At 45.6% G+C, this 16,409-nt stretch overlaps 1 pseudogene; it reads left to right on the forward strand.

The window, feature by feature from the left end:
• LOC134342302 (probable G-protein coupled receptor 139) overlaps nucleotides 1-16,409 on the forward strand; it is a 30,123-nt pseudogene that overhangs the window by 10,394 nt on the left and 3,320 nt on the right.

A 16,409-nucleotide genomic window follows, 5' to 3' on the forward strand; every position in this document is an offset into this window, starting at 1 on the left:
TGATCTCTGACTCCAATAAAGTGTCGGTGAATGGGAATTGGTTGGGTCGGTTGTCGGGAAGAATGCGATGTGTTATAAGGCTTTCCTGCTGGGGACAGAAGTGAATAGCTACTGGACATCCATGGTCAAAGTGAGGCAATCAGGGCCAGGGATTTTAGAGTTGCTGAAGAGCAAACAGACACAGGCACCCACATGCACACAGGTAGAGGCACACACACACACTCATCACTCACTCACACACACACACACACACACACACACACACACACACACACGTAGACACACATACACTCACACACACAGACACACACACACACATACACACACACATATATACACACATACATACACACACACACACTCACACACACACACAAACACACACACTCACACATACACACACACAGACACATACACATACACACACACACACACGCACACGCACACGCACACACACATACACTCACACAGACACATACACACACCCACACTCCCTCCATATTCCCATTGCCTTTTACCCCGTTTCCCAAAAAATTGCTCATTCCTCCGCTTTGCCTCAAACTCTGCCACTCTCCTGCCCCCATTTTCACACCTTCCCACTCTCACCACCTCCTCTTCCCCGTTCCCTCATCGTCTCTTTCTCTCCACCTGTTGTCTCCAGCTGACTCATCCGTTTTCTTCCTCCTCTCCCCTCACATATATTCCTCTCTTCCTCACTCTCTCTTTCTCTCTCTACACTCTTCATACGTTCCCTTACTCACTGCCACACTCTTTCCTTCACACATTCTCCCCGACCATATCCACTCACTCCCCTTCTTCTCTCCCTTATTGTCTCTTTCTCCCTTTCTACCCAACGCTTTGTCTGCCTGTCGCCTCCTCACCAATTCCTCCTTTACTGCAACACACATAAAAGTTGCTGGTGAAGGCAGCAGGCCAGGCTTGTGGTTTCCGGCAGAGGCCAGTTTGTTCCCTTTTTATGTGCTGCAGAATAGGCGAGGGAGGGGAGTGTGGAGGAGACAGGAGAGAACGGAAGAGAGAGAGACTAAATATATATATAGCCTCAACGTCTTTTTCTCTGTCCTCTCTTTATTGGTTCTCTTCGCCGCTCCCGCACTCTTTCCTCCACACAATCCTCTCTACCCTACCCACTCAGTGCTCTTCAACTCTCCCTTATTGTCTCTTTCTCCATTTCTAAAAAACACTTTGCCTGCCTGTCGCCTTCTCAGCAGTTCCTCCTTTACTGCAACACAAATAAAAGTTGCTGATGAAAGCAGCAGGCCAGGCTCATGTTTTCCGGGAGAGGCCAGTTTGTTCCCTTTTTATGTGCTGCAAAATAGGCGGGGGAGGGGAGTGTGGAGTAGACAGGATAGCCGTGTGTTCCCAGTAGCTACGCCGTAACGACAAAGACCGAGCGCCGTCTGCGAGCTGGTGTCTGACAGAAACACACAGACACACAAAAGGAAGGACAGACACATACGAGGATGCATATAAACACACAGACAACAGGAATTCTGCAGATGCTGGAAATTCAAGCAACACACATCAAAGTTGCTGGTGAACGCAGCAGGCCAGGCAGCATCTATAGGAAGAGGCGCAGTCGACGTTTCAGGCCGAGAGCCTTCGTCAGGACTAACTGAAGGAAGTCCTGATGAAGGGTCTCGGCCTGAAACGTCGACTGCGCCTCTTCCTATAGATGCTGCCTGGCCTGCTGCGTTCACCAGCAACTTTGATGTGTGTTGCTTAAACACACAGAGATGCAGACATACAGAAATACTTTAAAAATGAATGCAGTTTGCATTTTGAACGTTTTAAGATGGAGGCACCTATTTTGTGAAATGTTTGAAATTATTCTTCCTCTGGGATAATCTGATGTGCTTGTGGGGATGTCAGCGGGTTTGGGGTGCACATGCAAATGGGGCAGCACATTGATTTGCGGATGTACGAAGGTTTCAGGGTATGTTGGTGAATATGGGGTACACACGGATTTTGGAGTGTTGGTGAATCTGGGGGTGCACACTGCTTTGGGCGTTTGAGGGTGCACAGAAATTTGGGCGTATTTAGGTCTGCGCAGAGATTTGGGTGTCTCGGTGGATTTGGGGGTGCACACGGATTTGGGGAGTCCGTGGATTTCGGGGTGTAATCAATCTCAAGGCTGTTTCATTTACAGATACTTTACGAACAAATGCACTTCAAAGTTTGAACTTTGTTCTTGCTATTTGATTTGAGGTGGAGTGTTTGAAATGATTCTTGCTCTGTGATAATCTAATGTGCATGTGGAGATGTTAGCGGGATTGGGGTGCGCATAGTTCTGGGTATGTCGGTGGATTTCGGGGTGTCGGCAGGTTTGGGGTGCGTATGGGTTTGGCGATGCACACTGATTTGGGGGTGAACACTGAGTTAGGGTTTGCGGATGTGCACAGATTGGGGAGTGCACACAGATTTGCAGATATGGGAATCCCGGTGGATTTTAAGGCGTTTTGAATCTCGAGGTTGTTTCATTGATACATAGTTTAATAATAAATGCAACCTGAACTTTGACCTCTGTTCTTGCTGTTTTTTTAAGTTGGAGGCAGATATTTTGAGAACTGGTTGAAATTATTCCTGCTCTGAGATAATCTAATCTGTGTGTGAAGGAGTCAGCGGCTTTGGTGTGCGCACAGATCGGGGTACGTTGGTATATTTATGCCTGTTGGCAGGTTCGGTGTGAGCACAGATTTGGGGGTGCACACAGATTTGACGATTGTGCTGATTTAGAAATGTTTTGGCGAATATGGGGTACACAGGGATTTGCGCAGACTTAGGGGTTTGTCAGCGAATATGGGGATGTCGATGGATTTGGGGGCAACAACTGACACGGGAGTGAGGATCAGTTTGGGGAGGTGCGAAGACTTAAGGAGATGTCAACAAGAATGGGGGAATATGCATGTTGATGTGTGTTTCGAATTTAAACTTTGTTTTTGCCACTTTTCAAGAGGAGGCAGCTGTTTTGTGAAGTGTCTCAAATGATTCCCGCTCTGCGGTAGTCTCATGTGTAGGTGTAAACACGGATTTGGAGTACGCACCGATTTGGGGATGTGCGCCTGTTTCCTGATTTGTCGGTGAATCTGGGGGTGGTTACAGATTTGGGGTGCACGTGGCTTTACGGATGTGTACGCATTTGGGGGTATGCCAGCGAATCTGTGAGTGCACTGGGATTTTGGGGTGTTACGATCAAAACAGAACACCCCAAGTTTGTTCCGATCTAACAAAGCACCAGCAACAATAGATCACGGCCGGAAGCAGGTTTCATTAGTAAAACGAGTATTTTTATTCGTAACTACTTAATATATGAAACATTATTCAAAAAAAAGAAAAAAAATGTGTGTATAAGTGTGTATGTAGCTCCAACAGGTAAGCTTAGGAACATGTCTGGAAAATCTTTTCCCCAAAAATCAGTCCTAAGAATCCAGTGTTAATAATATTGAGACGTAGTTACGAGAGGATTGTGAGACTGAGTAAACTGAGTGAGAGCACCGCCGTGCGAAGTCAAAATCCCACGAATCCACACAGATGTATCCTTTGACTCGAGTCGTCGTCCCAGCACCCCTTGACTACTGTACAAGGGAAGACGGAAAAAATGTGATGCCACTAATTCTTCCAAAATCCACGAAAGGATCAATTAAAGTGACAGTTACTTTAGCCACAGGCACTGTGTCGATCTGTCAATAATTCTCCGGGCAGGGAGAACTATCAAAGTTGTCCGTACTTTGCACCGTGCCTGTCCCAAGCTCGTGGCCCGATGCTTTATATGATAGTAGTCTATGGGGGAGACCCATGTCTGGTTTCCACGGAAAGTCACCGAGTCACAGACTCACTCGCTGATTCACCGGCTTTTCGAGCACAAACACGGTTCATAAATATTCTCTCTCTCTCTTTGGCTGTCACTCAGAAATCAGCTCCGCCTTTCATGACGTCACTCAGTCCTGCCTCTTAAAGTGACCCTCAGAGGAAATGAAACGAGAGCTCGTAACAGGGGCATCGGTTGCTTTGGGGTGCACACTGACTTGAAGGTTGAATGTGGGTTTGTCGGTGAGCACGGATTTGTGGGTGCACACAAATTTGTAGATATGTGCAGAGTGGGTGTGTTGACGGACTCGGGGGTGAACACTGACTTGGGAAAGCCGGTGGGTTTGGCGGTGTATCAAATCTCAAGGTTTTTGCCTTTATACAGACTTCCATAATAAATGCAATATGAACATTAGTCTCTGCTTTTGCTTTCTTTTAAAAAAAAATACTGAGACAGTTATTCCGTGAAATGATTCTTGCTCTGGGATAACCTAACGTGCATGTGGGGCTGTGTGCTGATTTGGAGCTGTGACGAAACTCAAGGCAAATTTACAGTGGCAGCATAGTGTATACAATTTGTCGGGACAAACTAACTTCCACATATGGTCTAAATAATAATTCATTAATGTAATTCCAATCTGTCACCGTGGGGATTCCGCTTGTCACACGTTATCAGCTGATCAGCGCGGTGAAATATCCGGTCACCTCGGTGTTTCAGTTCATTAGTAAAGCCGCGGGCTGAGCACAAGCCAGAGGCGGCCGCAGTGTCTCCAGTCCGGGCTCTCACATTCACCGCCTGATCTCCCAGGTGTTTCTAAGGTTAGGACATGTTCGGCACAGCTTGGTGGGACGAAGGGCCTGTATTGTGCTGTGGGTTTTCAATGTTTTCAATTTTTTCTATTCCCGGGCGCATTGTCCCATCGACCGGAAGCTCCGGGAGGTTACGATAGTGTGTGTGTGTGTGTGTGTGTGTGTGTGTGTGTGTGTGAGAAGGGGCAAAGCACCGGCCTGGAGACTCGGTACCTCATTGGACCCGTCAGATGTCAGTCAAAGAACTACTCCAGAATTCCGCCCACCTATTGGTCTGTGGATATGTCCATCTATTCCCATTCCCGCCCACCGAACTGACTGCCCGACGTTGCCACAAAGTGGCGGGGATCTAATCGGATGCTGGTTGGCTAATCCAATGTCAATCACACCAGTCTCCGCCTTCCCCTTGATTGATTGGCTGACGTGAGGAATGAGGGCGGGGTTTGGATAAACGGCGGTGGACATTCCAACTTGAAGCCGCAATCCGGCCACTAACTATACTGGACTGTGGTGCACAGAATTGGGAAATGAAACCCTCACTGCTTTCCTTTATCAAATGAAACCTAAATTACCACCCCAAAAGCCCTATAGATTGTACGTAACAAAACACAGTACACTGAATTACATTAAAGTTACTGCCATTACTTAAGAAAGCTTTTAAATGAAAACTACACGACCCAGAATGATGTTTTATAAACATAGAAAACCTACAGCACAATACAATCCCTTCGGCCCACAAAGCTGTGCCGAACATGTCCTTTCCTTAGAACTATCTAGGCTTACACATAGCCCTCTATTTTTGTAAGCTCCATGTAGCTATCCAGGAGACTCTTAAAGGACACTGCAACACACATCAAAGTTGCTGGTGAAAGCAGCAGGCCAGGCAGCATCTCTAGGAAGAGGTACAGTCGACGTTTCGGGCAGAGACCCTTCGTCAGGACTTACAGGACCCTATCGTTTCCGCCTCCACCGTCGTCGCCGGCAGCCCATTCCGCGCACTCACAACTCTGCGTAAAAAAAAGCTTACCGTGACATCTCCTCTGTACCTACTTCCCAGTACCTTAAAACTGTACCTCTCCTGCTAGCCATTTAAGCCCTGGGGAAAAGCCTCTGACTATCGACGTGACCAATGCCTCTCATCATCTTGTACACCTCTATCAGATCACCTCTCATCCTCCTTCACTCCAAGGAGAAAAGGCCGAGTTCACTCAACCTGTTCTCATAAGGCATGCCCCCCAATCCAGGCAACATCCTTGTATGTCTCCTCTGCACCCTTTCTATGATTTCCATGTCCTTCCTGTAGTGAGGCGACCAGAAATGAGCACTGTATTACAAGTGGGGTCTGACCAGGGTCCTATATAGCTGCAACATTACCTCTTGGCTCTTGAACTCAATCTCACTATTGATGAAGACCAATGCACCATACACCTTCTTAAACACAGACTCATACTGTGTAGCAGCTTTGAGTGTCTTATAGACTCGGACCCCAAGATCCTTCTGATCCTCCACACTGCCAAGAGTCTTAACATTCATACTATATTCCACCATCATACTTAAACTATCAAAGTGAACAACCTTACACTTATCTGGGTTGAACTCCATCTGCAACTTCTCAGCCCAGTTTTGCATCCGATCAATGTCCAACACAAACAAAGGAATAATTCAACATAGTGTGCCGAATTCTAAGTCGTGTCAATGCAATTCCTTATCTTCTTGTTTTACCACCTTCACTCATAAACCTAACAGGTATGTATTCTGTAAAGGTGTCTCCATTGATGCCTATTATTCCACCAGTCTTGCTATAATTCTTAACCCACCAATCCCTGATTTGCTAGGTGGAAGTTCTTTATCTACAGTTAAACATTTAACAGCTTTTGTAACTAAACCACTACGTGCAGCGACCCATAGGAAGTGGACATATAAACCAATACTTTGTGTACAAAATAATGTTTGATACTTTCCAACAGTGAATCTGTCCTGCTGCGAGAATGACCTGTTTTAAGACTCATCAAAACCGAAAAGGCATCTGAACAAATTACAACTTAATATGAACAAATTTCCAACACTTACTGTGAGCCTAAAATTATTGAAACTAATTATGCTGTATATACCGATAAATTGTTGGTATCCTTATCATTACCAATAATTTACGTACAAAAAAGGTACATTATCATCTCAGATAAGTTATCTTTGGATTCTTTTGCAGCAATGTTTAACATATCATAATAACTTTCCTCAATATACTGACGAATCAACAGATTCTCAAGCCCAACAGAATCCTTAGACTTTATTAAAACGTGTATCTAAAATCAACTAATAGTATTGAAAAAAAGTAAGGTCGGGTTACCGAGAACGCGACAGTGGGATATATTGCAAATCCAATGAACCCATATTCCCAGCATGATGAGAACCCAGGCACCCAAAACTGAAAACACTCTTCTTGTGAAATAACCAACAGTCCTCCAACACACCTTTAACAGGATGACCATTACTTTGCCCACTCAAATTGATCCAGTATGTTAACATTAAATTCATTCTCCACAATTTCAAACTGTGAATGCGAACCAAGAGATGACCTTACTGCTCCACAACACAATCTTAAAGCCTGTGCTGGTATCACACTCAAACATTTTAAAGTTGAAGATGAAGCTGATCCATTAGCCACACAGCCATAATGAATAACTCATTGAATGAAACAACTATAAACGGTCAACTAATATTTTCTGGTAGCTCCCCAACAATACCCACATCGTCGGCTGGGGACATTTAATGCTCCTTTACATTTATCAATTATTTTACTGACGTGGTGCTTCCATGTCAGCTTATTCTCCATTCACAGGCCTGGAAAACTTACCACTGACACTTCTTCAGAAGTTTGATCATATGATTTCAAATCAAGTGCAGGTCTATTAATCCTGTATATAAAACACATGACTTGTGTTTAATTGCTAATTGCATCCTAAACACAGAAAAATTGAAATTTCTACCTCTATTCCATAAACATCCATCATCTACAGATAGTAATTTAGATACCGCAGAACATATCTCAGAGAAAATATTATTAATCAGAATATGAAATAATAAATACTGTCTTGTTGGTCTACCCCTCTGAGATCCACACTCATAAAACACGATATCACCTCTCGTTTCGAAAATGTAACTCAAACGCTCGATTACCATACATTCTATAAGTTTACATAAATGAAAGGTTGACGATATTGGCCTATAACCAGAAGGATCAGGCGGGGAGCTCCTACATTTTAGAATAAGCACTACTAAAACCATTTCCAAGAGGACAGAAGATAACCAAACGTACAAATACGATTCATTCATATGTCTGATCATACAATAACACAGATCATCCTTTCCCGGAGATGTGTGACCTACCAATCCCTTCCAATAATATCACATTATGAACGCCAGTAAGCCTTTCTTGCAATCTTCACCACTTCCCTCACCGCGGCCTGTGCCCTTTCATACTTAATAAGGCAGCTGATACTTCTTAGCTTTCCGAAACGCCTCCCTGATTGCCTCTGCACACTCCTCAATCCACCACGGTGCAGCCTTTCTCCTGTTAATTCCGTTTCTAATGGGAATCACTTCCAACGCAATTTGCTGAATAACGTGACATAACCTTTCATTGCAAAAATACACATCTTCCTCAACATCCTGTAGCATCCAGAACAACTTGGAGCATTAAATCTCTGACCCATTTAGACACACAAGTTGAAAAACTCTTCCTCATTCAAACCATCACATCATTCCGCAAACAACCCCACAGTGAGTACATGCGTTAAAATCTCCACGCCATATAACCCTTAGTGAGCGAGAACTGCATACACTTTCTCACAAATCAATTGAAAGATTTCCACAAGGTTTGTCAAAATCAGCCACTTTTATACACCTCCTTGTTAAATGAAATATTTCTATAACAAATCCCGCATACGTTTCATGCACAGTCACTACTTTACACACTGCCCCTTTCCTGAAAAAACTGGCAACACCACCACCCCTCCACCAACTAACCTATCATAGAAACATAGAAACATAGAAAATAGGTGCAGGAGTAGGCCATTCGGCCCTTCGAGCCTGCACCGCCATTTATTATGATCATGGCTGATCATCCAACTCAGAACCCAGCCTTCCCTCCATACCCCCTGACCCCTGTAGCCACAAGGGCCATATCTAACTTCCTTTTAAACATAGCTAATGAACTGGCCTCAACAGTTTGCTGTGGCAGAGAATTCCACAGATTCACCACTCTCTGTGTGAAGAAGTTTTTCCTAACCTCGGTCCTAAAAGGCTTCCCCTCTATCCTCAAACTGTGACCCCTCGTTCTAGACCTCCCCAACATCGGGAACAATCTTCCCGCATCTAGCCTGTCCAATCCCTTTAGGATCTTATACGTTTCAATCAGATCCCCCCTCAATCTTCTAAATTCCAACGAGTACAAGCCCAGTTCATCCAGTCTTTCTTCATATGAAAGACCTGCCATCCCAGGAATCAATCTGGTGAATCTTCTTTGTACTCCCTCTATGGCAAAGATGTCTTTCCTCAGATTAGGGGACCAAAACTGCACACAATACTCCAGGTGTGGTCTCACCAAGGCCTTGTACAACTGCAGTAGTACCTCCCTGCTCCTGTACTCGAATCCTCTCGCTATAAATGCCAGCATACCGTTCGCCTTTTTCACCGCCTGCTGTACCTGCATGCCCACTTTCAATGACTGGTGCATAATGACACCCAGGTCTCGTTGCACCTCCCCTTTTCCTAATCGGCCACCATTCAGATAATAATCTGTTTTCCTATTTTTGCCACCAAAGTGGATAACTTCACATTTATCCACATTAAATTGCATCTGCCATGAGTTTGCCCACTCACCCAACCTATCCAAGTCACCCTGCATCCTCTTAGCATCCTCCTCACTGCTAACACTGCCACCCAGCTTCGTGTCATCCGCAAACTTGGAGATGCTGCATTTAATTCCCTCATCCAAGTCATTAATATATATTGTAAACAACTGGGGTCCCAGCACTGAGCCTTGCGGTACCCCACTAGTCACCACCTGCCATTCTGAAAAGGTCCCGTTTATTCCCACTCTTTGCTTCCTGTCTGCTAACCAATTCTCCATCCACACCAATACCTTACCCCCAATACCGTGTGCTTTAAGTTTGCACACTAATCTCCTATGTGGGACCTTGTCAAAAGCCTTTTGAAAATCCAAATATACCACATCCACTGGTTCTCCCCTATCCACTCTACTAGTTACATCCTCAAAAAATTCTATGAGATTCGTCAGACATGATTTTCCTTTCACAAATCCATGCTGACTTTGTCCGATCATTTCACCGCTTTCCAAATGTGCTGTTATCACATCCTTGATAACTGACTCCAGCAGTTTCCCCACCACCGACGTTAGGCTAACCGGCCTATAATTCCCCGGTTTCTCCCTCCCTCCTTTTTTAAAAAGTGGGGTTACATTAGCCACCCTCCAATCCTCAGGAACTAGTCCAGAATCTAACGAGTTTTGAAAAATTATCACTAATGCATCCACTATTTCTTGGGCCACTTCCTTAAGCACTCTGGGATGCAGACCATCTGGCCCTGGGGATTTATCTGCCTTCAATCCCTTCAATTTACCTAACACCACTTCCCTACTAACATGTATTTCGCTCAGTTCCTCCATCTCACTGGACCCTCTGTCCCTTACTATTTCTGGAAGATTATTTATGTCCTCCTTAGTGAAGACAGAACCAAAGTAATTATTCAATTGGTCTGCCATGTCCTTGCTCCCCATAATCAATTCACCTGTTTCTGTTTGCAGGGGACCTACATTTGTCTTTATCAGTCTTTTCCTTTTTACATATCTATAAAAGCTTTTACAGTCCGTTTTTATGTTCTCTGCCAGTTTTCTCTCATAATCTTTTTTCCCCTTCCTAATTAAGCCCTTTGTCCTCCTCTGCTGAACTCTGAATTTCTCCCAGTCCTCAGGTGAGCCACTTTCTCTGGCTAATTTGTATGCTACTTCTTTGGAATTGATACTATCCCTAATTTCTCTTGTCAGCCACGGGTGCACTACCTTCCTTGATTTATTCTTTTGCTAAACTGGGATGAACAATTGTTGTAGTTCATCCATGCAACCTTTAAATGCCTGCCATTGCATATCCATCGTCAATCCTTGAAGTGTCATTTGCCAGTCTATCTTAGCTAATTCATGTCTCATACCTTCAAAGTTACCCCTCTTTAAGTTCAGAACCTTTGTTTCTGAATTAACTACGTCACTCTCCATGTTAATGAAGAATTCCACCATATTATGGTCACTCTTACCCAAGGGGCCTCTCACGACAAGATCGCTAATTAACCCTTCCTCATTGCTCAAAACCCAGTCCAGAATAGCCTGCTCTCTAGTCGGTTCCTCGACATGTTGGTTCAAAAAACCATCCCGCATACATTCCAAGAAATCCTCTTCCTCAGCACCTTTACCAATTTGGTTCACCCAGTCTACATGTAGATTGAAGTCACCCATTATAACTGCTGTTCCTTTATTGCACACATTACTAATTTCCTTTTTAATACCATCTCCGACCTCACTACTACTGTTAGGTGGCCTGTACACAACTCCCACCAGCGTCTTCTGCCCCTTAGTGTTACTCAGCTCTACCCATATCGATTCCACATCTTCCCGGCTTATGTCCTTCCTTTCTATTGCGTTAATCTCTTTTTTAACCAGCAACGCCACCCCACCTCCCCTTCCTTCGTGTCTATCCCTCCTGAATATTGAATATCCCTGAACGTTGAGCTCCCATCCCTGGTCACCCTGGAGCCATGTCTCTGTGATCCCAACTATATCATAATCATTAATAACAATCTGCACTTTCAATTCATCCACCTTATTACGAATGCTCCTTGCATTAACACATAAAGCCTTCAGGCGCTCTTTTACAACTCTCTTAGCCCTTTTTAATGCTTGCCCTGGATTTGTCGGCCTGCCACTTTTACTTTTCCCCTTTGTACTTTTTGCTTCTACGCTCACTTTACACCCCTCTGTCTCTCTGCACTGGTTCGCATCCCTCTGTTGTGAACTAACCTCCTCACACCTAGCCGCTTTAATTTGATTCCCACCCCCCAACCATTCTAGTTTAAAGTCACCTCAGTAGCCCCCGCTAATCTCCCTGCCAGGATATTGGTCCCCCTAGGATTCAAGTGTAACCCGTCCTTTTTGTACAGGTCACACCTGCGCCAAAAGAGGTCCCAATGATCCAAAAATTTGAATCCCTGCCCCCTGCTCCAATCCCTCAGCCACGCATTTATCCTCCACCTCATCGCATTCCTACTCTCACTGTCGCGTGGCACAGGCAGTAATCCCGAGATTACTACTTTTGCGGTCCTTTTTCTCAACTCCATTCTTAGCTTCCTATCATACCTAATGACAATACAATCCTGCACAGAAAAACGTGAAATGTCTAAGTATCCAGGATTCCTGAATACATCGGGAGCTTCTGACAAATAGAAATAAACTTCTTAGAGTCTTGAACATTATAACTCAGGCTTCCCGTATTTCACTGCGATATAATACTGCACAGAAAAAAAAACAACAACAGCTTAAAATGTACAAATAACCCGGGCTCCTGAATGCACAAAACATCAGGAGAGTCTCACAAATCAGAATTAAACTTAAAGTCTGGACCGTGAGAAATCTGGCTTCGCTGTAGGTCCTGTCCAGAAATCTCTCGTTTTCCCGGATGAACATGAGGTCATCCAGTTGCCTCTCCAGTGCTGCAACACGGTCCTTCCGAAGCTGAATCTGGACACATTTTCCACAGTTGTAGGAGCCAGAGGCACTATCAGTGTCCCTGACCTCGCACATCATGCACGCAGCACACTGAATCAGCCCAGCGGTCATTTCTTCACCACTTCTCCCTCTCTCCAACAGTGGCGTCGTCTCTTCCCTCAGCCTCCTCGCCGAAGACTCTCGAGCCAAAGACTCGCACTTTTCTCACAAGGCCCTTCCCACGACAGGCCGCTCCCCGACAGCAAACCTTGCTTATATTAGCTGATAATGTGAGTAATTAGTTTCACCCGCCGCGCCTCCGCCGACCTTGAAGGTCTGTGTTGCTGGCTGCTCACGACCGGCTTTTAAACCAACCGCTCCAGCTCAGCCAGTCCCCGCACTCCCTCCGTCACTGCCGCGCCTCCGCCCACCTTGAAGGGGTTACTGTGGGGGTTACTTGAAGTTTGGGATTACTGTGGCTGAAGCTCTCGTCAGGAAAATGGACTTGGGCGAGATATTTTTTTGTCTCCACCCGGAAGGCCGTAATAAGCGCAAATGGCAGGAGAAGACGGGGACCAGATTCGCAGCCTGGTCTGGGCGTCTTCTCAGGATTTGCCCCTCCGGGTGGAGTCTAAGTAATAGGCACCAAGTTCAGTGGATGTTTCAAGGTTCTCATGAAAGTAAACTCTTCCGCTTACACCTTGTATCTCCCAGGATCGATCCCACCTTCCACATTTCCAAACTCAAACCTATAAATACCAACCCGTTACCCCACCGCCATCAGTTCCGCTGCCGCTCATGTATGTTGATGGGGAACAGGTCTTCATGGTAAAATGAACTCGGGACTCAGGAACTGTTCGGCATGTTGGGCAGTTCCTCGTGGACTGACTGAGATTCGGAGCCGAGTGACGCCGCTGGGTTCCTGGAGGGGACAACGTGGATCGGGCGCTCATCCTTGTCAAATATCATCATCTCTCCAAGTGGCCAGGGCCGTCAGGATTCGGTCAAAGGGGATGGGGCCCTGTTACGATGCGTAGCCAACCACGCCAGCTTCCGAGGTTCAGACGCTCCGATTCTCCAAAATATGGCGAACTGTCGCGGTCCTTTTAAATCTTCATGTCTGCTCCGCTAATAGGCGTCCATTTTTTGGCGCCAGGATTTTAATATTTAAAGAGCAGCTCAACTCACCTTCGGTGCTCAAACGTCAGCTTGACTTTGGGTTCTTGTCTAGCGTGTTGTTTAGAACATGTTATTCCTTTCAGACCCATATTGTGTTTCGATTCTGGTCTCGGATACTCCAGCTCTTGGGTCCAAACCATCCTCGCCTTGTTCTCTTGTCGTAATTCCCACTTGAAACAGACGACACGCCACTTGCCAACTACCTCAGCTCGAAACACTAGAAAATCTGCAGATGCTGGAAATCCAAATCAACACTCACGGAATGCTGGAGGAACTCAGCAGGCCAGGAGGCATCAAAGGGAAAGAGTAAACAATCGGTTTTTCGGTCTGAGTCCCTGCTTTAGATTGACTTACCTCCACATCCGCAAATATTCAGAATGAGGCTTATTCCATTCTGTTAGGACAGTGAAGATGTCTGGGGCAAACTTTTCGAACACCAGACACTCTGTCGAGGATGCCATGCAAACAGTGAGCACACAGAAGCTGACTCTGTCCTCATGGAAGATGCCAACATCCACTTCGCTCAGGTAAGTGAAATCAATCCGGCATCACAGGGTGAACTGGATAAAATTCGAGCTGTTGTAAAGGGACGAAATATGCTGATGGAGGGACCTGATGAAGAGTGTCGGGTCGAAACATCGACTATTTATTCCCATCCAGAGATGCTGCCTGACCTGCTGAGCTCCTCCAGAACACTGTGTGTATTGCACCAAATCTGCAGCAAGGTCAGGCAGTACTGTGAGCACCGCTGGCCATCTTCCCCAAGAGAAGCTCACCAACGCAGACCTTACTGGCGTCAAGAAAACATACTCACATGCTTGATTGTTTGCTGTGAAATGGCTCCATACTCGTCATTCCCGCTTCTCAAAAGTCAAGGATATCAAGACATCGGAAAACGTCGCCGTAGAGCAAGGCAATCCGTGTGGTGGCCCGGTCTGAGCACACAGCTGGGAGATTGCGTCAAAACATGTGAAACATGCAGAAACCTGTACAAAAATCATGCGGAACCCTTTCCGTCGCGCAGAACTCCCACACTGTCGATGGCAAATTGCGGGCACAGACATCTTCGAGCCGGAAAGAGACAAACATCTTCTCACTCTTGATCACCCCTGGAAAGCTGAGGTGTCCAAGCTGTCCTCAGCAGTGTTTCAGCAGCTGAAAGCTGTATTCACTCACCATGGAATGCCAGAGACACTTGTGTCACACAAAGACCCACAATTCAGCAGCCCAGAATCCAAAGCCTTCGGTAGGGAATATGAGATCAAACACCAGACAAACAGTCCCGGAGTTTGATGGCCATGCATTAGGTTCCGGGGTGAATCCTGAAGGAGCCCTCAAAGGTTCTGACTGTGATTAAGTTACTGCAGAAGTCGGAGGGTTTGGTGAATATGAAAGTATTTATTCATCACCACAAACAGACATTTTCTTAGGGACTCTCTCGGTAGAGTCCCCCAGACAGAAACCTTATCAAGAATTTAAACAGTTGAGGAGAATGGTAACAGTGGGTAATTCAATACAATTTCACAAGCTACAATGACAGACTATACTTCAATATTCTTTATTTGACAAATGATTCTATTGAAGTACACATTTGCATTGGAGAACATTTAATTGATGACAGCAACAGACGCAAAAAGCTGGAAGGACTCAGCAGGCCAGGCTGTATGAATGAAAACGAGCACAGTCGCCGTTCCGGGCCGAGACCCTTCGGCTGCACTGGAAGAAGAGATCAGTCAGAGTTAGAAGGGGACCTGCTGAGTTCCTCCAGCATTTGGCGTGTGTTACTTGGATTTCCAATATCTTCACATTTTGTCTTGTTTTTTTTTAATTCATAAGGCACCTCGGAAGAGTCAGATACCTTTGTTGGGAGAAATAAATACTCACGAAATTAATTCACTAAATTAATCACAATGTGTCACCCCGGGAATTGAACCTGCCTGATGTAATGTGTTTATAAATCATTTAAAAACCTTTATTATTAAGTCTGTTGAAATCTGCCCCTGTGGAGTCGCTAAATGGTATTAAAAACCCCAGGCATGTGCTGCCTTAACATTACATTCCGAGGAATCGCCTGTAGCCCAGGGGGACAAATCACTGGACAGAGAAAATGTCTGCAATGTTGGATCGGTACAAGAGTGTGGAGAAAATATTGTACGTGTTGATTGCCGTCATTGGAGTTCCTGGTGAGTGAGCAGAGCAATTCGTGTTTGGTGTTTCTGTTAACCGCTGTGAACTTGGTTGTATTAATTTGACGAGCATCCAACTTGATGAACATTGCACAAATATCGGTCAGAGATATCGATCCTGTTAATGCAACATTCTGATTTTTCATATTTAATGACACGAGGAGCAAAGCCTCCGACTCTCCTCTAACTAACGGGATTGATTCGAATGTTGCTGTGACTTTAATGACACCTTCTCTAGATTTATCCCAGTGCTGGGGACAGGCAGCTCTCCGGGAAGGTGCGATGGGGAAGGTTTTAATGGGACATTGTACAGAGTTGTACGAGTGCTGGGGACAGGCAGCTCTCCGGGAAGGGATGGGTGGTAGGGTTTTAGCGGGACCTTGTCCCAGTGCAGTGGGCAGGCAGCTCTCCGGGAATGTGTGATGGGGAATGTTTCAATGGGACATTGTCCAGAGTTGTAGTAGTGCTGGGGACAGACAGGCAGCTCTCCGAGAAGGGATGGGTGGTAGGGTTTTAGCGGGACCTTGTCCAGAGTTGTCCCAGTGCAGGGGACAGGCAGTTCTGTGTGAAGGGGTGAATAGGCGGGTTTTAATGGGACCTTATCTGGAGTTGTGCCAGTGCTGGGGAGGGAGGTTCTT

Source organism: Mobula hypostoma, unplaced genomic scaffold (genome assembly GCF_963921235.1).
Source record: "Mobula hypostoma unplaced genomic scaffold, sMobHyp1.1 scaffold_195, whole genome shotgun sequence".
NCBI lineage: Eukaryota > Metazoa > Chordata > Chondrichthyes > Myliobatiformes > Myliobatidae > Mobula > Mobula hypostoma.